This window comes from Bos taurus, chromosome 3 (genome assembly GCF_002263795.3).
Source record: "Bos taurus isolate L1 Dominette 01449 registration number 42190680 breed Hereford chromosome 3, ARS-UCD2.0, whole genome shotgun sequence".
Classification (NCBI taxonomy): domain Eukaryota; kingdom Metazoa; phylum Chordata; class Mammalia; order Artiodactyla; family Bovidae; genus Bos; species Bos taurus.
Window position 1 is genome coordinate 33,574,356 of NC_037330.1, and position 21,901 is coordinate 33,596,256.

Below are 21,901 nucleotides of genomic sequence, written 5' to 3' on the forward strand. Positions count from 1 at the left end.
CTGGGCACAAGCTCAGCTGCTATGGGACACAGGTGAGAAAGTGAGGTGCCAAAGTTGGAAATGCCAGTATCTCTGATGGCTACTATGTCTATATCTTACCCTCCTAATATATCTTGAATGAAGTAATTGCTGGGACATAGGAAAGTTGTTAACGGCAGAGTGGCCAAGAAAGCAGACCCAGGGACCAAACCACCTGGGTTTAGGGCAAACCACTGAACTTCACTGACTTAGGTTCCTTGTCAACAAAATAAGGACACTGGTTCCCTTCCAAGGCAGCACATGTAAGGCACTTACAAGGGAGCCTGGTATGGGGTATGCTCTACGTAAGTGTCAACTGTTACTTTATTTATTTTTGGCTGCTCTGGGTCCTTGTTGCTGCTCGTGGACTTTCTCTAGGTGTGGTGTGTGGGCCTCTCACTGCGGTGGCTTCTCTTGCCGGGGAGCACAGGCTCTGAGGCATACACTGGCTCAGTAGTTGTCACTTGTGGGCTCTAGAGGGTGGGCTCAGTAATTCTGACCACCAGGCTGAGTCGCTCTGCAGCAAGTGGAAACTTCTGGGACCAGGGATCAAACCGTGTCCCCTGCATTGGCAGATGGATTCTTAACCACTGGACCACAAGGGAAGTACTCAACTGTTATTTTTGAGCCACATAAAATATTTACCTTTCAGTGAATGCTCTCACGTTTTCTAGGTTTGCAATTATATCCTCAGTGAATAATGAAAAACTGGCCAATTCTCTTTTCATTATCCTACTTCCTATTTCCTGCCTTACTTCTATGCCCTGCCTTATCTCTTTGGCTATAATGTAGGCCCTTTGGGGGAATGGTGAAAACCATGTTGAATATTCAGGCAGCTACGGGAAGGATGGATATGGATGTGAGACAAGAGTGGCCAGAAGCAGAACGCTGGCTAGACAGCTGCTGTTCTAAGTTAGCTTCAATGTGAAGATGACTTGGCTATGGATAACACCTAGAAAATGGTAAGGGGTGCTCCAGCTAAGAGACGTGCATGCGTGCACGCTCAGTCTCTTCAGTCATATCTGACTCTCTGCAACCCTATGGACTGTAGCCTGCTAGGCTCTTCTGTCCATGGGATTTTCCAGACAAGAATACTGGAGCCTTTCCCTTCTCCAGGGGATCTTCTTGGCCCAGGGAGCGAACCCACATCTCCTTACTGCTCCTGCATCGCAGGCAGATTCCTTATCTCTGTGCCATTGGGGAAGCCCCCAGCTAAGACAGCCTTTAGAGGAAAAGTTGATTGGATTTAATTGTGATACGAATCACAAAAATAAGTGACTAAAATTGACCATCAGAGCAATTCTATTATAATATTCATCTGGAAAGGAGAGAAAGAAGGGGAGAAAATCATATGGTTAGTTTTGAGTCAACGCATTTGGGAGAAGTTTGCAAACACTTTTTCTTTCTAGTCTATAGTTAGCTATTTCAAAAATACTCTATAGTTCATTAATGCTTGTAAAACTCAAGTTTACAAAGCAAACATACATTTGGCCTTATTTTGCCTTCACAAAATCCTATGGTAGATGTTACTAAGCACCAGATATGAGGCATTATAATAAAGTAGATAAAAACACGGCTCTGGTGTTTGAAGCCTGGCTTACTAGCTGTGTGACCTCTGGTAAATCACTTAACCTGTCTGTGCTTCAGTTCTGCATCTATGAGATGGAGGTAATAATGTGCTCCCTGTCACGGTGCTGCTTAGTCATATCACTAAGTACCTGTTACTGTGAATATAGGAACTTCAGACTTGCAAAGTTCTCTTCCTTTCTTACCTGACTTTCTTTGATGCTCATACACTTGTCACACACTCCCTTTCAATTCACACTGCAGTTACCCATGGCCTGCCCTGTTACTATGTGCCGCACGAGCCCACCTCCATCTGGAAACCCTGCTTCAGTCAGGAGAGTGATGGTTCCTGGGTGGTGAGGCTGAAGGCTCAGCCTGGTCTTTCAGAAGGAAGAGGAGTGAAGCTGCTGGACCCTGGAAGCATGACAGGGGCTCAGTTCCCATGCGCTGAGCCCCATGGCAGCCCCTCTGCTTAGGGCGGCTGAAGGACCTATAGTGCTCTTAAATAATTAGTCCAGGGTGACAGCCCTGAGCCACACCTGCCCTGGGCAACCAAGGTGTGTGGTCACTTGGCCTATGAGGGAAACTTTTTCTCCCCAGACCAAATCTCTGTCTCCCCAGACCAAAGTCTTTGTCCCACATCTCAGCCTGACACTGGCCCTCTGTGCTTCTATCACATATGGGCACTTGCAAAACTCCATGATAGATTCTGCTCCGGCCTGTTCTCCTCGGTCAAACCACTGGGGCATGCATGGAAGAGGGACAAACGATGTAGGAGCAGAAAGTAGAGACCACTCAGCTGTCAGAGCTCCCGGACAGACACGGGGCCAAGGGGAGGCTGGGGCTGGAGGGGAAGGAGAGGACCTCTGGGAGATGGGGGTTTGGGGGAGCAATCTGAAGGGGTGTCTGAGGAGGGACAGGGCATGGCAGGAAAGCAAAGGAACAGCGTGTGTGCAGGCAGACACAGAAGCGGGTTAGGCCCACAACAGAGCTGGGAACAGCTATGTGGTGCAGTGGAAAATCCCAGCCAGAGGCAAGAATTCCATTCAACAAATATTTATGGCACCTACTCAGTGCAATGGGGCCAGACTGAGTCACTGGGCACGGCCCTGTCCTGGCACTACTGCATGGCTGACTGAGGGACCTCAAGGGCCACAAGTGCAGACGAGGGGCTTAGAGAGGGAGCCGGAGCCAGTCCTGGTGCTGAGGACCACCTGGCTCTAGGCAGTGCTTCAGCTTTAGGGGGACCTGAGCCCTGTAGCCAGCTGGAGCCCCACTCGCTGGCAGAGAACTACTGAGTCACAGATCACTGGGACTACTGCCCAGGCTGATGGAGGGGGACCCATCAGATTTATGGGGAACTGAATCTCTACCATAGTACAGCATGGGGCAGGCGCCACAAGAATAAGCATCAACAGGCCCTTTCCTTCCTCCCCACCAGAGGCAGCCCCAGAGCTGAGGATGCTGAGACTGGGGTGGGAGTGGGTGGGGGAGGGGCAAGGGAGGGACGGAGCTCTGTCCGTCTCTCCATCTGTTTCTCACTCTACTGTTTCCTCCATAGCCCCACAGTTCCCCTATGTCTCTAACCCACTCCTAGTTTCACTCACTTGCTGCCCCATTGCCACAGGGTCCCTGTCCTGCATCCTGCCCTGCCCTACCCTACACTGGCCCTGCCTTCTCATGCCTCGTTGTCCCAGCCCTCATGACCCAAAGACCAGAAGTAGACCTAGAAAGTCCTCCAGTTCTAGATTCAGACTTCTGGTTCCTTTGCCCCCAAGCTCTTCACAGCAGGCCCCTGAGACTCTGGGCAGGCAGCAGCTGATCCCAAACAAACTGACCCCATGGAAAGTATGGTAAAAGTAAAAAACATCATCCTCTACCTGAACACTAGCCAGCCTGGGTGAGAGCAGCCATCTATGACCACTCCCCAGGAAATGGCACCCCAAAAGGTCAATGCAGAAATGGGCTCCTGCTGAGGTGCTACCCCAAGAAGGCCTCAAGTTTGCAGAGCTATTGACAGCTTGCAAAGCACAATCACAGCTGATTTTTATAGAAACCCCAGAGTCACAGTGATCCCATTGTACAGATGAGGAAACTGAGGCTCAGGCATATTAAGTGCCCAGCCCAAACTTGGCAGCTAAGCAATAAAACTTGGACTGGAACTCAGGCCTGTCATATTCTGGTCCTCACACTCTACATTAAACCAAGATTCTTGCTCACTCTTCATCTGACATCAAGTCCAGATGACAGGTTGTGATAGGTGGTGATTCCCTCCTCACCTAAAGCAATCACTCCTGCTTATTCACATCCTGGCATTCATCACCCTGCAAACATTCCCTCCTTGTGCCTCCTTTAGTTACCCTCACCTAAGTGGGCCCCTGCCCTTTGCCCAGAAGGTTCTTTCCCATTTGCTCCTTGAAACCAGTCACCACCCTTTTTTTAGGAAATGTCACCTCCTCTGTGAAGCCCTCCCATCATGACTGAGCAGAGCAACCCCTTCTCTGCAGGCCCCCACATCTCTCTGTCCCTGGACTTCTGCAGGCTCTGATGTTAACCCACCATGAGAGAATCACCCATCTGTGATGTGCGCCCTCCACTCCCCCCACCAGCACAGAAGCCCTGCTCTTTGTTCTCAGTGGCTGCTGGTGGAAGGAAGAAAGTAGGGAGAGAAGGAGGGAAGGAAGGAAGGTTGGCTGTCCAGGGAGTCTGATCATGTGTCTGTAAGAGGGGCTTGCATCAGGAGGGCACCCAGTCATCTTGAGAGAATGGAGAAGCCGAGGCCAGGAGAAAAAGTGACTTCACTGGCTCTTGAGCCACCCAAGGGTCACATGTCCTCCTCATTTCTGGCCCTCCCCCGGGAGGACATTACTCAGCAACTCCTCAGCTCCACCCACTCCTCCTTGCTTTACTCAGGAAACAGACATCTCATGCAGTCATCTTTCCTACCTCGGTGTTTTTTTTTCCACTGACCATGGAATCTCCCTAAAGCCACCTTCTCCCTCACCCCTGTCTATGTCCCCCACTTCCAGAAAGGCAAAGGGGACTCCCCAGGAAAGGTCTATCAGGCCTCCCTCCCTCTCTCAGATGGAGCCAAGGGAGCAACCAAGCCTGAATCAGGGACTCACTCTGACCTTTGGAGGCCCACGTTTAATAAAGACAATGGCACCAGTGGTCCTCCTGCCCTCCTCCTTTGAGCCAAGGCCCCACACCCCAGCTCCCTGCTCTACAGAGCCAGCCCCCTCCAATGTGGGGCCCTCAGAACACAGCTCCAAGGAGCCCCAGGAGAAGGCTACCCCAGCTTGTTGTCCAGGCCTGCTCGTGTCAGAGCCTCTGACAGCCCCAACCTGCAACGACAGCAGGATTCTACCATTAGAATCCATTCCTCAGATGGAGCCCAGGCCTTCAGCTACCTTTCTGGGAAAGCCAGCTGATCATGGTTGCTTATTTAACCTCTTTGCAGAGCCACTTAGCAGAGATGGAGTCTACCAGAGAGGGCAGGTGTAGAGGAGGGCGCTGGCTCCTGGCCACAGCGTCAAGATGAAGAGTAGCTCCAGGATTCTCAGGCTGGGAGAGCTGGAAGCCAATGTCCTGTTGACCTGAGAGAGAAAGGAAATGAAGGCTTGACCTCCCAGTCCTGCTTTGAGGCACCCCTGGAGGTTTGGGCCAGGGGCAGGGGGGCAGGGCGTAACAAAGTTGGCATTAGAGGGGTTAACCTGGGTTGCCCAGCCTCTGTGTACAAACAGGCTTCTGAAGCTGTGCCTTCTTACTGTAAGTAGAGGTAGAGCCCAGGCTGGCCTGGAGCATCTCAAGCCACAGCCTCCCCGAACCAGCTCCTGCTGCACTTCCCCACCTCCCAGCCCCATCACACCCCACCCTTCCTTGAATCCTTGTCCCAATCCCAGGAAGCCACTGGTGCTGGCATGGGACCCAGGCGACTGACTCATCCACAGGACCGGCGGCTGCCCCAGCCGCACTCGCACCAGCCACATCTGCTCTCTGCGCCTGCTCAACTGTCCAGCCAAACTGGCGCTCCCACTAGGGTGAAGGTGAGGCCCGGCCCAGGCCCAGACGACGGCAGGCTGTGCTTTGGTCCCAGCTGCTCAGAATTCTTCCATGAAGTGTGTGAACCCCACTCTGACTGACTACCTCCTAACTGTTCTCCACATGCCACTCACAGCCCCACTCGGCCTCTGTGCCCAGGCCATCAGGCCCAAGAAGCACATGCCAACCCTAGCTCCTGACCAGCCACAGAGAGGATGAAAGACAGGGCCACATGGCAGCCCCCAACTCATCCCCTTAAAGGCTCTCCCCACTGCCCTGGTACCCAGGCTCCTAGCCCTTGACCTTCCCCCACTGTCTATCCTGTCTTCCCTCCCCTTGGTGTCCCAGAAGCTGGCCTCTTTTCCTACTGGGCACATTTACCAGCCTCCCTTCCTGCTGGCAAGTGGGATGGTTTGGAGCTGCCGAGATCATGATGACTTGATCTCTTATGGTCTTACATGCAAAGGCCAAAGTGTTCCATGACCATGTGGATCCCTCAAAGCCATTGTCTAGTGCTGGGGGAGAGGATTCTTCTCCTGCACCCTCCTCACCCTTAAGGCCCATGGTCCTCCCAGCAGGGGAGTCAGGGTGCAGCACCCATTAGAGTTACATCTGAGGCTCGGCTCTCTGCTGACTAGCTGGGTGGCTCTGTGTAGATATCCTGCCAGTATCGATGTGGCTGTGATTTATTAATACAAACAGCAAAGGCTTTACCAAATGGATGGGAGGCATGTCCATCCCCCTGAGGGGCAGCTATTAGGTGGTCTGAAGGAGAGAAGGGGAGTCTGTCCTCTCTGTGCACAGAACCAGCTGAAATGGATCTGCCCACCCAGCCTAAAGGGACACATCAGAGCCAGGCAGCAGGTCTATGCCCAGACAGAGGTCACAGGACAGGGACAACACTGGGAGCCCTTGTTCCTGGAGACAGATGCAAGAAGATACAATCTTTTAATTACATACTCAGGCTTCCTGGGCTGTCGGCCAGGGTACACTCAGCCCTCAGCCTCCTCTCTGGGCCCAGCAGGAATACTGCCTCCCTCTGCCCTGACCCTCTCTGGGGAAACAGTCCAGAGACCCCCAAGACAGAGGACAGGAGGCAGCAGGCCTGCCAGGGCTGGACTTGGAGCTCTGGCAAGTTCCCATCACAACATACCCACTTGGGCTCTGCCAAGACCTGAACGGGGAACAGGGAGAGTGCTGCCCCTCAAGGACAGCCCAAGCCTCTAGTCCAGATTCTTCAAAGGGCCACTCATCAGCCTACTGGATCCAGGCAGTTCCCAGTGTGTGAAGCAGCCCTGACTAAGTAGGGAGGACTGGCTCCACGTGTCATGCAGGCAGCTTCAGTTGCTCAGGCCTGTCTGACTCTTTGTGACCCCATGAACTGTAGCCTGCCAGGCTCCTTTGTCCATGGGATTTTCAAGGCAAGAATACTGAAGTGGGCTGCCATTTTCTCCTCCAGGGGGATCTTCCTGACCCAGGGATTGAACCCACATCTGCATTGACAGGCAGATTCTTTACCACTGAGCCACCTGGGAAGCCCTGTAGGCACTATGAGGTGAGAGCTAAAGAGGGGGACCCATCGTCTCCCACCTGAGGTACTCAGAAGTCTTCTTATGTGCTATTTTTGCTGGGCAAAAAAAAAGCCAGAACTGATCAGTTTGTGATTGACCCCTTCAGCTGATTTCCTTTCATCTCCCAAGGATCCCAGCCTCTCTGAATCCAAGTGAACAGGAATCCCTCTCTGGTGGGTCCCAGGGAGTGGGGCTCCATCCTTCCCAGCACCTGGTGCCCTGTCTCTTTAAGACAGGCAACAACTCTGAGACGGGTAATCTTTAGCTAGTAAGGGAACAGAGTCTAAGTGAGAGGTGATAACACACAAGTTCCAGAACATGAGGGTTGGATTTTGCTGTTTAGGGTTTGCGCTCTCTCTCAGGAAACTCAGGAAACCAACTTGGATTTATAGAGCAGTTATGCATTTATGAGGGGCTTTCCCATGTCAAAGCACATCTAATCCCTTGGCTTAGAGAGGGGAAGTCTGGGATGCAGAGAGAATAATGCCTCATCTCAAACCTGGGAGAACCAAGACTGGGGACCAGGTCTCCTCACTCAAGTTCTAGGTTCTTTTCATCTCAACTAGCCAGGCTAGCCCTGCACTGATGCAACTGGTGTGGGCACTGGTCCTCTTCGCCCACTCTGCTCAAGGTCACCACCTTTGCAAAACCCCCAGCAGATAGAGAAGATGGATGGCACCAAGGGAAAGAGTGTGCTGGGCGTTGACCTCTGTGTGCCACTGTGGCCCCGACCATGAAAAAGCTGAATGGTTCCTCTGCTGATGAGGCCCAAGTCTCAGGCTAGGTCCTGCTCGAGACAGCTCACTTTACACAGAGATAAGGACTTGGTCACTGGTCAGATTAGCCTCCCCACCACTGCTCCAGCCAGCAACATACAATACGAGGGGAGAATACATAGCCTAGAGCCTTTCATCCTGGGCTGAAACCTCAGCTCAGCTACCTGATAGCTGTGTGGGCTTGGGCAATTTCTTAACCTCTGTATGCCTCAGGTTTCCCATCTATAAAATGAGAACATTTAAAAAAAAAAAAATTGAGAACAATAATGCAGTACTTACCACATAGGATTCTCACAAGAAGTATATAAGTTAATATGCATAAGGTGCTTAAGACAATGCCGGGCACATTGTAAGGCACATTGTAAAGCAGTTGATTTATTATTACTATTAACTTACTATTTTATGTCCCAAGAGAGACTATGAATATTAAAGCAAGCAAAACCGTAACACCCTTGAAGAGTTTCCATGGGAGGAAGGGAAAAGGCCTGTTATGCAACGGATGCAAGGGACTGTCAGCCTCCATGGGCGAGTGGGTCATCAACAGGGTTACATCAGGTGGAAATTGCCATTAATAGCAGTTCCTTCTGGGGCCAGTCACAAACCCACAGAGCACGAGGGGGTGAGAAATTTTACTATTGTAGGAGTGAGAAATGTTACTACTGGGCACAATTCCATTTTTAGAATGTGGGAAGTTATTTTGAGCAGAGGGTTGATGTTTGTTATTTCTTTAATAGCCTCTGCACTCTAACAATACAGACAAGTAGGGGCTCTGACTAGAAACCAGGGCACAGTGGGGAGCCTTACTGCGCTTCTAGGGTTGCTAGGCAACCCCTCTGGCCTCCCACCCCAGCTAAGGCCTAGTGGAGAGCCAAGGGTGGGCTCCGCAAACCCCCCACAATCCCTCATCAGGAGTGCCAGAGCTCTTCTGATGCTTCTGGGACTCTCTCAAGGGTGTCTAGAGAAAGCAATCGGCTACTCTTTTCAGACTGAGCAGTGTCTAGGGAGGCAGGCAGATCCTCAGGGAAGAGCATTTGGTACAGTTATAGTTATGCCTCTCTTTCAAAAGTTATGTTGGTTTCCTATGGCTGCTGTAACAAACTGTCATGAACTTGGTGGCTTAAAACAACAGAAATCTATTATTTTTTAGCCCTAGAGGTCAGAAGTCCAAAGTCAGTATCACTGGGCCCAAATCAAGGTTTCCACTGGGCTATGCTCCCTCCAGAGACTTTAAGGAAGAATCTGTTCTTGGCCTCCTATAGCTTCTCATGGCTGCTGACATTCCTTGGCTTTTGGCTGCATCACTCCAGCCTCTGCCTCCATGATCACATTGCCTTCTCCTTTTCTATATGTGTCAAATTTCCCTCTGCCTCTCTTGTTATTGCACTCAGAACCTACCTGAATAATCCAGAAAGGCATCCCTCCATCTCAGAACCCTTAACTTAATCTTACATCCGCTAAGAACTTTTTTCCATATAAGGTAATATTTATTCATTTCAAGGAATGAAGATCTGATATCTTGGAGGATCATCATCCAGCCACTGGGCTTCCCTGCCTCAGTTGGTAAAGAATCTGTCTACAATGCAGGAGACCGCCTACAATGCAAGAGACGTGGGATCAATCCCTGGGTTGGGAAGATCCCCTGGAAAAGGAAACAGCAACCCATTCCAGTACTCTTGCCTGGAGAATCCACTGGACAGAGGAGCCTGGTAGGCTACAGTCCATGGGCTTGTAAGAGTCAGACACGACTTAGTGACTAAACCACCACCACACATTCAGCCTATTATCCAAGCCAATGTCTTCCACCAACCAAATCAGATAGCAGGTCGCCACTCAGCCCTGGTGTGCTGCCCTATCACTGTCTCCCTTACACCAAACACCGGGGTAAGAACAACTGAAAACTCAGCACTGATCTGAAGCCCTGTCCATCCTGCAGGTGCTTTGCATAGATCTGCCAACAGGCCAGGCTTGGAGTTTCTGGGAGGAATGGGGGAGTTGGACTGCACACCCAGGCAATGACAGCTCCCTTGAGGCCTCTAGTTACCACAAAAGGAAACAGGGAACTATAGACCAGATGCCAGGATCGTAAGAATTCAATAAGGACGTGAAAAAAATAGAAAATGCTAATCCTTCAGAATGCCAGCTTCTGGAGATTAAAAAAAAATTGCCGTGTAAAGTGATCTTCTTTCTAGAACTTTTTCTATTCAGATAGAAGCATATACTTATAATTTTAGAAAGCAAAAGTGGGATTATACTACTCATCCTATTCTTCAATCTGCTTTTTTTTCAATAAATGAAATATTTGGGGTGTCTTTCATGGCAGCCCATGTAGCGTTTCCTCACTATTTCTAAAGGCTGCTGACAAAGGACCATGAGTAGTTACCCTATTCGTGGGCATTTGGATTGTTTTTAATTTTCCAGTTGAAATAAATGTGGCAAGATAGTTCAGTGAGAGATTAATAGCTGACTTGCCAGCATTGCTACAGGAGGCTCACAATGATGGGGAGGCATTTTTCGCTCTCCTTCACACACCACCCCAACACACCTCAAAGTAATCAAGCCTTCAGTGAAAAAATCTGGGGCTTCCCTAGCTCCTAGGAAGAATTAATCGGCCCTTGTTTTCCAAGACTGAGCATCACAGAGACAAAGAACCAGATTGTCAGAGAGGAAAGGGGCTCTGTGTTTGTGGGAGCTTCCATTGTAGGCAAACAAACATCTCCTCTCCATCTGGCTTAGACAATAGAGAGAACGTATTGCTTCCTGTGTCAGAGAAACCTAGGGGCTAAGTGGGATTCAGGTGTGGTTTGATTCAGAGGTTCTCAGTAGCCTCGGGCTCTGGTTCTGTTTTCCTGTGGTTCTCTTGACTCAGTCCTGCTCTGTAGATTAGCTTTGTCCACAGAATCATTTTTTTCCCTTATAGTGAAAAAACTTAGCTCAGGGCCCACATTCACTCATGACACTACTCACAGGAAAAGAAATGTCTCTGTCCTAGTCTCTGTACAGTAAAACTCCTGAGATGCATCTTGACTGGACCAGCTTAGGTCGTGTGCTTACCACTGAACCAATCACAGTGATGGGAAGGTGGAATGTCCTGACAGATCTAGTCTGGGTCATGTGTTTCCAGAGAGTTTAACCCTCTGAGGTTATAGAAGCAGATGGTTTTCCCAAAGTCAGAGGTATTTTTCAAATAAAAATTAGGATGTTGGGAAAGGGGAAACAGGAGAGTAGAAACTGAGGAGGTAACCAACAGGGGTTCATGAATAAGGATGAATGGGTTCAAAGTGGTCCTACTTAGGGAAAAGCAAGTGGGTTTTCTGGACTGTATAAACCCCACACCCTGGTGTGAATCCCAAGGAGGTAGAGGGCAAGCACAGTGTATGAGGAGCAAATTCATACCACTTCCCCTAAAATGCACCATAAGCATCCTGATATATGAGCATATACCTGAATGTAAGGGTGCTATGCTAAGTCACGTCAGTCGTGTCTGACTCTGTGCAACCCCATAGACGGTAGCCTACCAGGCTCCCCCGTCCCTGGGATTCTCCAGGCAAGAACACTGGAGTGGGTTGCCATTTCCTTCTCCAATGCATGAAAGTGAAAAGTGAAAGTGAAGTCGCTCAGTCGTGTCCGACTCTTCTCGACCCCATGGACTGCAGCCCACCAGGATTCTCCCCCCATGGGATTTTCCAGGCAAGAGTACTGGAGTGGGGTGCCGTTGCCTTCTCCGGAATGTAAGGATAAATTCCTAGAAATAGAACTGTTGGGACCAAGGGCTTGCGTATTCAAACTTTAATAGACCTTGCTAAATTACCCTCCACAAAGGTTTTACCCATTTCTCCTTCCAACAATACTGTCTATGAAAAGGTCCATCAACCCTCTTCTTGTTAGTGTTCAGTTCAGTTCAGTCGCTCAGTCATGTCCGACTCTCTGCAACCCCATGAATTGCAGCACGCCAGGCCTCTCTGTCCATCACCAACTCCCGGAGTTCAACCAAACTCATGTCCATCGAGTTGGTGATGCCATCCAGCCATCTCATACATACTAAATATTACCCATCTTTCTAATGTTGGCTATACCAGTGGGTCTTCCCTGGTGGCTCAGTGGAAAAGAATCCGCCTGCAATGCAGGAGATGTGGGTTCGATCCCTGGGTAAGGAAGATCCCTTGGAGAAGGAAATGGCTACCCCCAGTATTCTTGCCTGGAGAATTCCATGGACAGAGGAACCTCACAGGCTACAGTCCATGGGGTCACAAAGAGTCAGACACGACTGAGTGACTAACACACACAAAGAGTTAATTTGTTTTTTTTAAAACTATAAGGTAGAGTGAACATCTTTGCACACATTTATTAACTAATTATAATTCTTCTTCTATGGATTACCTGCTCGTGGCCTTTGTTCATTTTTTTATTGAGTTGTCTTTCTGCTGTTGATTTGTGAAAGCTCTTTGTAAATTAGGGATATAAGCCCTTTGTTTAATCTGTTGCAGATATTTTCCCCAGCTTGTCCTTTGTGTTTTGACTTTTTATAGAGAGCTTTTGTTGTCAGAACTTTACAAATTTTGTGTGGTTCAGTATATCAGGCTTTTCTGGTTTTCTGCCTAAAAGGTCTCACTCCCCCTAAAATAACACACAATAAAACGTCAACCGTGGTTTTCTTAATGACATCTGTGGTTTCTTTTTTATATTTAAGTACTTAACCTATCTGGAGTTTTAAAAATAGCATTATACATACAAGGCAGGAGTGAATTTTCTCTTTTTCAATTGGAGAGTCGATTGGGATGTAAGAACTCTGTGAGATTCCAGAACTTTCATAACTTCCCTGCTGTTCTAATTTCCATGGAGTGATTAGAAGGGGTTAAAAGGAACTTTGTTGATGCTTGTTTTTAAGCTCAGGGACAGCCAGGAATGGGGGATGAGATGAGGCTGGGATGCACTCTTCAGACAAGGCTGGGAGGATGCAATGTGGTACCCAGAGGAGGGGAAGCAGCTGAGCTCTGCAGTGAAAAAGAAAGGAGGGCATGAAGAGTCAGGCTCCTCTTGAGAAGAGTTCAGGGACCAAGAGAATGACCCCTGCAGCGTCCACCGCCCTCTAAGCCCCATACCCATACCTAGAAGTCTTTGGAAATTTTGCTGCCTCTTTCCAATCTTTCCACCCAGAGGTCTGAGCTCATTAGTGTGTGTTTGTTTCTTCCATGAGTATTTTTGACCACCTCCTCTGAATCCAAGAAAGAACCGCTATATCTGGTCTGGTATGAACGGAAGTTTGTGATATAACCCTGAGACAGCAAGGAGAATGCTTGCGGGGACTCTTCTGAGTTGCAGGAGGCAGGAAGTCATTTTACAAAAATTTCCTTTGGATGTGGTATTTAAAATGTTGTCCTTCAGATCTGAAAAAGTATTTCCCTGACTCCTGGGAAAATGAAAAGGGCCATATTATTAACACTTGTGAACATTCATGCCTTTCCTGAAAGAGCCGTCCAGGTGTGCTACCTGCCTCGTTTGGGAGAGGTCAGAGGTCAAGAACACCCGAAGGGAAGGACACCACCATCCGCAGCCATCCTGGTCTCCGTTGCAGGGGCTGGAGGTCAAGGGCTCCAAGCAGCCAGCCCCAGCAGCTTTCACAAAAGCCTGTGTACATCTCTGTCCCCACATTGACCTGGAATCATCTTTTAGGTCATCCTCCCAGTTGGAAGGCACAGTTCATGCATCTCAGTGTGGTCAGTGCTCCATGAATGGTTGAATAAACTAATGAGTCCATGACAGTGGAGAGCAGGTGGCACTGCCAGTGGGCCAAGCCCAGCTGAGGACCATGCAGAGACAGAGCCCGTGGCAGGCAATGGATGTCCGAGTGCAGCCTGTGAGGGAGCATGTCACCTTACCTCTGCTGCTTCACACACAGGGTTGGCTGAGAAATGCCATTGCTACCAAGTCCTGAGGCCATAACCCTCTCTTTCCTGGAACAGTGACCTCCAACGGATAGCCCCTCATAAGAACGGCAGCCATTTCTCGCTCAGAAGCTTCAGCAACTGCAAGTCCAATTCTCTGAGCCCTTTCCTGCTGACTCACCGCAGTCCCCCTGGGTCCGAGCTTCCTGCCAGGAGCCCAGTGGACTGGAGGGGAGAGGGGGAGGAGGCTGTGGACACTGCATCAGGACCCAGGAATGCTCCACTGGACGGGAAGCAAAGACAGCCAACTTCCTTCCCAGTTTCTGCTGCTCTGAGGGGTGACCAGAAAATGGGCCATCTGGAGGGTTGAGTGGACTCCTCTGTCCCTGACTCAGTCACAGCCAGGCCCTCGCCGACCCCCATTTCGAGAACAAGGCGCCCCCAGCCCCCTGCCCTGCCGCTTGTGTTAAGCACATTTGGGACCTGCCAGGTCATTCCTCTGATTGCCGGCGACGGTGTGCGGTTGTGCCCAGTTGCCTACGAGTGTGTGTCCTCACCTGCCTGTGAGTGTGGCTAAGTGCGTCTGTGGTTGTATAAAGTGGTATGAGTCTGTGCGTGACCGTGCGGATTCAGAATCCCTGCATGCCACGGCGTCCAGTTGTGTGATTACACGCAGACGAACGGGTGAGCATCAGTGCCTGCCGTTAATTGTGTGATTACACGCAGACGAACGGGTGAGCATCGGTGCCTGCCGTTAATTGTGTGATTACACGCAGACGAACGGGTGAGCATCGGTGCCTGCGGTTAAGTCTCCCTGTGCACTGTGTGTTCTCACGTGCTTGTGTGTCATGGTGTGTGAACGCATGGTCGCCTTTGGTGATGTGTGACTCTACGTGGCTGTGTGCTGCTGACAGTCATGGTGTGTGACAGTGTGTGTTTGTGGACGGTTGTGTGTGACTAGGTGGGCTTCGTATGATTCTGCAGGCCCAGGGAGGTGAGAGGTCTGAAGCCCATATTTCATGGTAGGTGAGGAAGAGGTGTGTGTGTGTGTGTGTGTGGTGTATGTTGTGTGCTTTCTCTTTTTCTAGGTTCTACTCCTATAACTTTTGAAAAGAAGTATAACTAGGTTCAGGATGTTCTTCCCTGGGTCACTGACTGGTCCTAGAGTGTTTTCTTGGAACAGGCCAGGCTCAGGAGCAGCGCCAGCCTGTCTGAGCCCTCACGGCAGCTCCCAGTGCTCCCAGCGCAGCCCTGGCTCAGGCCCCGGCAGCTCCCCCTGCAGGGGCACAGCCGGCTTCTTTCAGTCCGGACAGCTGTCCCTAGCTCTCCCCAGACCTATTTTGAGTGCAAAAGTAACATTGGTACCCAGCTGTCTTTCTCTCCTTACCCTGAAGACCTGCCTTTAAGGAATTCACCCCCCACACACAGACTCCTTCAGGGAAAGTGGTGGGGGATCTAAAGCAACTCAGATGAGGGACCGAGGAGTGTTTCAGACTCTCACAGGCCCTGACAGTCCTAGCCCCCAGGCTGCTGCCTGTGGCTTCTGGCCTCCACTTTTCTACTAAGGAGGGTGGGTGAACCTCCCGTCTAACCGGCCCCAGGACGGGTGACCTCGCCCACCACCTTCCACCCTCTGCAGATGGGCCTTCTGCAGAGACTTCAGCTCTTGGGGCCATGGCTCTGCCCAGAAATGATGACATGACCTCTCTGGTTTGTCTTCTACAGATCCAAGTTTGGCAACAGGTGCCCAGGTGTGTGAGCCTCAAACTGCTTCTGCCCCTGCTGGAAAGAATGTTTGCACTCTGGATTGGATGGGCTGAGTGGCTGCTCCAGTGCCAGGCTGAGGTTGAGCAAGGTGCCACCTCCTGAGTCAGCAGGAGTCTGGAGCACACCAACCAGAGAAAGTCCTGGAAGCAGAGGTAGAGGGGAAGAAGAATTGAAGGTGGGAACCAGGGCTCTATAGAGAGAACTGGGCCAGGCCAGGAGTGCGCTACAACACCAAGGCCCCCACAAGGGGGAGAAGAAAAACCTGTTGAGAGAAAACCCTGGACCAGCAGCCCAGGATACCAAGGTTCTGTTCTAATTCTACCTCCCAGAGGCTGTGTGACAAGAGGAAGCCGCTTTCCTTCTCTGGGCTTCTGTTTATCTACCTTGAAGGTTGAAAAAACAGAGGAAATGAAATATGTAAAGCGTGGAGCCCAGAGGCAGGAGTAGGTGCTCAATAGACATGAGTTCTCTTCCCTTATCCTGAACACGGCTGTTGATCCCTCTCCAGGGGTCTAACTAAGGCACTTTGCAGCCCAGATAGTCCATGTCTCTGAAGGAATCCCTCTTTTCTTCCCCCATTAACACTAGCAGGCTCAACACACCCAGATCCCAAAGAGACCCTGCTTGGAGTGGGCGAGGTGGGGTGGGGAAGGGAGTTGAACACTAAGAAGGGGAGGAAGCTAGGGGTGGAGGCAGGTGCACACGCATGACAACAGGAGCTGGGGTCTCCCCATAGCAGGGCCCGACAGGTGGCTCCTTGTCCTCCCTGACTCGGCCACTCAACCTATTCTGGTTCCCTCCCTCCCACCCCCACCATGTGCCCTCTGGGTCTATATAGCTCCAGATCCAAATTGTTCTGGTGAGTGCTGTAGCTCAACACTTGTGACATTCAGACTGAATTCAACATCCTAAGCCCAACAAGCTAAGCACCGGAGGCTGGAAAAGTTAATAAGATACACTACTGATCTTCGAAGATCTTTAAGCTACAATAAAAAGAACAGCTATTGATCATACTATCTAATGCCATTTGGCAAATTCAAATGCCTTCAAGAGCCAAACAGATTTTACAAATGGCTGAAGCAGTTGATGGACATAGTAGGGCCTGGGGGCCAATAATGGATCAACATTTGCTATTCCCACGCTGGCCAAAGAAGAAACAGCTGCCTCTAGCTGCCTTTTATGGCATTTTCTGAGTTTTCACTAAGTGCCAGGTACTGTATGAAGTGCTGTTGTGCTTTCATTTAACTCACTCAAGAATTTTGACAGATTAGTGTCATAGGAGACAGATTCTAAGGTGACCCCCATATCCTCATGTTCATGCCCTTGTGTAATCCCCTTCCCTCGAGTGTGGACAGGACCTGGGATTTGTTTCCAATCAATGGAATAACCATTATGCCAATATCTAACCAATATTGGCAAAGAGGATTAGATGTTCCTTCCATGATTACAGCATGTTACAAAGATCCAGTCTCACCAGCAGGCTGGTGCTAGAGACTTCCTCTCTCACTGACTCTGAAGACATAAGCTCCCTTGTCCGGGGAGGGCCTATACAGAAGTTCTTATGGCAAGGAACTGTGGGTGGCCTCTTAGTGCTGAGAGCAGCCCCCTGCCAATAGCTACCAAAATTCCAGTTTTTTAACCATAAGGAGATGAATTTTGCCAACAACCTGTGTGAGTCTGAAAGTGAATCCATCCTCACTAGAGTCTCCAGATATGAATGCAGCCCTGCTTGTCATCTTTTCTTTTCTTTAATTTTTTATTGCAAGATATTTGCTTTTACAGTATTGTGCTGGGTTCTGCCATAGATCAACATGAATCAGCCACAGGTATACATATGCCCCCCTGTCCAGCATCTTGACTGCAGCTTCATAAAGGACCCAGCTCCCGACCCATGGACACTGTAGATAACAAACATGTGCTGTCTTAAATTGTGAAATTTATAATAATTTGTTATGAAGTCCCAGAAAACATTAACATAAGTATTATCACATCTTACTAAAGAACCTAAAGCCCAGAGACTGATTGGAGTCTCCAAGGCACAGCAGGACCAGAGCCCCACCTCCAGCCTCTTCAGGCTGATGTTTTCTTCAGCCTGCCATGGCTTGTCATTGTTCTGTCAGTTTCTACCAAGAGACAAGAGGGGTAATCTGCACGGTGTGGATTGTAGTGTTGCTTTTCCATTTCAGTTCACCAGTTTGCTGAACCCCTACAGTGTGCCCTGCACCGTGCCAGGGGTAGAGAGGTCAGCAGCACAGACACGGGGCCTGCTCTTAGGGAGAGGATGGAGCACTAGAGGACATAGACAATGGACAAGTGATGTTGGCGCGATGAAAGTTACAAAACAAGGAGGGATGGGGTGTGCTGGGAACACGTCATGGGACAGCCAGCTTCAGCCAAGGGCTAGGGAGAGTCTCCTTGAGGAAGTGACGCTCAGGTCCCTCGAGGGTGGGCTTGGTAAGGAGTGTGCCTCTGCATTGCAAGTGAGTGAGTGGGTGGGTGAACTTTCCTGAATGAGAGTCCCCAGGGAAGAGGCTTCTTCCAGCAATGTGAAATCACCCTGTCTCTGTGCACTGGCTCCCAAGACACCTTGTCCCAAGGACCCAGGGTCTCTCTGACTGGCCGGTGATGTCCAAGACTTCAGAGCATCACTTCCCGGATGTATCATGGTTGGACAGGGTAGGGGTGAAAGTTGCTTAATTCTCACTCTCATCCCTTAAACATCCTCAGATATCTGGCAGGGGAAGAATGACAGGTGAGGGCTGGAGGCAAAGCAGTAAGTTAGGGGAGGAGTGAGGTGTGAGCAGAGGCAGAGAAAAGAGTAGGAATTAGAAAGCCCACCTCCAGCCCCCATGGGCCCCCATCTCAGGGCAGGGCCCATGCTCAGTGATGACTCAGCAGACCCAGGGGTCCTTGCTGATGAGCTGGCAGGATGGTATGGATCAGGAAGATCCTAGCAGGAAACAGGCAGCATACTTCAGTTGGACCATTAGAGGAGCATTCAGTAAAGAGATTCTTTTCAAAGGTAAGACCAGGGTGTAGGAAAGGATTGCAGGAACCTTGACCAAGAGTAGCCATCTATTCCACTGCTAGGCCTGCTGGCCTGGGGAGGTGACCAGAATGGTTTTGAATGGAGAGGCTGCTTGAGCATCTCTGTGGCCTCGGTTGCGGGCCGCAGCCATACTGTGGCAACCCCACAGGGAACATTAGTGGGAATAAGTGCCTTAATTCCCTCTCCTCTCTGCCTCCCATCAGCTGGCAATGCTCCCCACTGGTCAAAGCAGAGGGGAAGGGTACCTATCAAAGTGATTCCACAAGTGAGCATCCCAGGGCACCACAGAGCAGGGTGGAGAAGTTGGGGAGCAGACCTGGAAGTGAGAGGACACCCAGTTCCAACTCCCCCCCCCTTCCCAGACAGCAACTCTGGACAAGCCCCTCAACTTTCCTGGGCCTCAGTTTCCTTCTCTGTAAAAAGGACAGTGAGTGTGCTTATGCTGTTCCAAGTTTGAAGTTCAGTGATGAATTTAAGCCTCCAGCTTGGAGCCCCAAGTACACTGACTGGCTGCCAGCACTTGGTTTCCAAGAGTCAGCAACGAGAACACAAAATCGAGGCCACTAAGGAGCCAGACTCCCCGGACATCCAGCCCAGAAACCCTGGACATCTGAACTCCACACCAATGAGAGGCTTGCTCAGCAGCTCGTGGAGGCCCGCCAGGACTGGAACCCAGAAGCAGTCTCTCTCTCTGCAGGACTCTGAGGGGTGCGTGCGCGCGCGCACACACACACACACACACACACACACACACACACAGTGGAGCTGTAGGAAGGGCAGTGTCTCACCTCGGCCCCTCTGGAGAGAAGCAGCAACAGGCTTGTCACAGCCCAGGTCTGCTCTCTGCATGGCTGAGGTCAGTGGAGGGACAGACAGCAGGGCCGGGCCTCCTAGCCCTGCCCAGAATCATGGGCCCAGCTAGAAGGAAAACTTGGCGGCACTAGACCACCTCCTTGTGAAGAAATCCTCCCAGGCACCCTAGACACGTGTCATCTAGGTGGGACGATGGCAACCCACTCCAATATTCTTGCCTGGAAAATTCCATGGACTGAGGAGCCTAGCGGGAGCCTAGGATTAGGAGCCTAGAACTCGGAGCCTAGGACTCCTAGCCTACAGTCCATGGAGTCGTAAAGAGTCGGCCACGGCTGAGTGACTGAGCACACAGCCCACTGGCAGCAATGGAGAGGGAGCTCACCACCTCACAGGGCACCCTGGGCAGCCACCTGCCCCTGGATGTCAATGCCCCTCCGAGGCAGCCCTTGGAACCTCAAGGTCAGACTCCAGGCCCTCACCCCACCTCTGTCTACCTGAGATATCGCTTCCGTGCCCAGAACAAAGGCCTCTGGTGAAACCCGCAGCCCTCTGCCCTTTACTTCTTTATCACCCGCGTTTCAAGTTCACAGGAAGAGGGTTTTCAAAACATCACAGAACGGCACTGTGGTCAATTTTTTCAAAAGAAAGGAAACCAAAAAGGATCAAAGAACTGCAGGTGCAGCAGATTTAGGCCCTGCAGGGTGGGCAGAGGCCGAGGGCAAGGAAGAGTGTGCCCACCTGCAGGGGAGTCCACTGCTTGCCCAGACCCCCAGGGTAGGAGCGGGCAAAGGGGCAAGGAGCGGGGGCAACTGGGAAACGACAGCAGGGCTGCCACACAGCTTTGTAGGTTGAGAGGAGACAGCTCATACGGCCCAGGTCCTCGCCAGCTCTTGCCTGCGCCTGTGACAGTCTCTTAAGTCTCTGCAACACAGTGGCAAATTTCCTTTTTCTGAGCAATGCCAGCCATGTTTCTTGTGTTCCTGACATCTCAGCATCCTGAGCTCAGAACAGGAAATGCTAGTGTGCACGTCTCTGCTGAGACTGTCATTGAATTCACCAAGCTGATTATTAAAAGTGTGCACCATGAGATTGTTTCTTTTACTGCTTAGACGTCCCTTTCGCTTCACTTTTCTGGTTTTCTTTCCCTTTATTTTATCTTGTTTATTGAGTGAATCTTTTTAGAAAAAAAAAAGTTGTGAAATGTTTTTAAAATGTGAAAAAGCAGAGGGATTATATAATGAGCATCCTAGTATCCAGCTTTATCAGTTGTTATGAACAGATTGTCACATTTTTTTCCTCTTTTTGCTGTGGTACAATATACTAACACAAAATTTACCATATTAACCATTTCAATCTCTTTTAGAAACATAACATTATACGTACAGCTAAAGAGCCTTTACGGCCTCTCCACCATGCCCTTCCCTTCTTCCCTAGAAAAGTGAAGTGGCTCAGTCATCTTCAACTCTGCAACCCCATGGACTGTAGCCTGCCAGGCTCCTCTGTCACTGGATTTCTCCAGGCAAGAATACTGGAATGGGTAGCCATTTCCTTCTCCAGGGGATCTTCCCAACACAGGGATCGAACCCAGGTCTCCTGCATTGCAGGCAGACTCTTTACCATGTGAGCCACCAGAAATCCCACTATTCTGAATTTGATTCTCCTATAGAAGTGATGCATGGATGTTGTAAAATAATCCATGTAGTGGAGAAGATACAGAGCCAAAAGTAAACTTTCTCCTGCTTCCCCCAGGCTTAAACTCACTTCCCCCTTGAAGTAACCATTGTTAAAACTTTCTATGAATCTTTCCAGGTATCTTTTAATACAAATGAATATATTAGTTTGTTTTCTTTCTTTATACACGTGAGCTTACACTATGCATAATGTTATCCAACATGCCTTTCGTTTCCAGTTATCACTGTTCCTTGGAATTTTTCTGTGTTAGTACTGCTAATTCTCCTGTGTTCTTTTTAACAGCTGCATGAGATTCTACTTTATTTGATAGTTTCCCATGCAAGGGTATTTAGGTGGTTTCCAGAGGCTTAGCTATTCTAAACAAGCCTACACGGAACATTCTTGACATATAGTTTTGCTCACTTGTGGGAATACTGTGTATCTGTATAATACATACATGAAAGTGGAGTTTCTAAGTAAAAAATATTGAACATTTGACACCTCGAAAGATATTACCAACCCCCGTCTAAAAATGATCAACTCAAACACCGACAAACTGCATGTGAGAGTTTCTCTCTCCCCACATCCTCGAGAACATGCCTTTTCATACCACTTTTGGCCTTCTGTTTATTTTCTTCTGTAAGCTGTCTGCTCTTACCCTCTTTGAACCCTAGCATTTTATGGGCTGGCTTTTTACACTTGAATCTTTGATCCATCTGGAATTAATTTTAGTTGATATTCTTTTCA

General features: G+C 49.8%; 1 non-coding gene across 1 annotated transcript; it reads right to left on the reverse strand.

The window, feature by feature from the left end:
• Positions 1-14,021: 14,021 nt before the first annotated feature.
• On the reverse strand, positions 14,022-14,100 carry MIR2413 (microRNA mir-2413). The gene has a single exon (NR_031309.1). It is a non-coding gene; the product is annotated as a microRNA mir-2413 (primary transcript).
• Between the last annotated feature and the right edge of the window lie 7,801 nt (positions 14,101-21,901).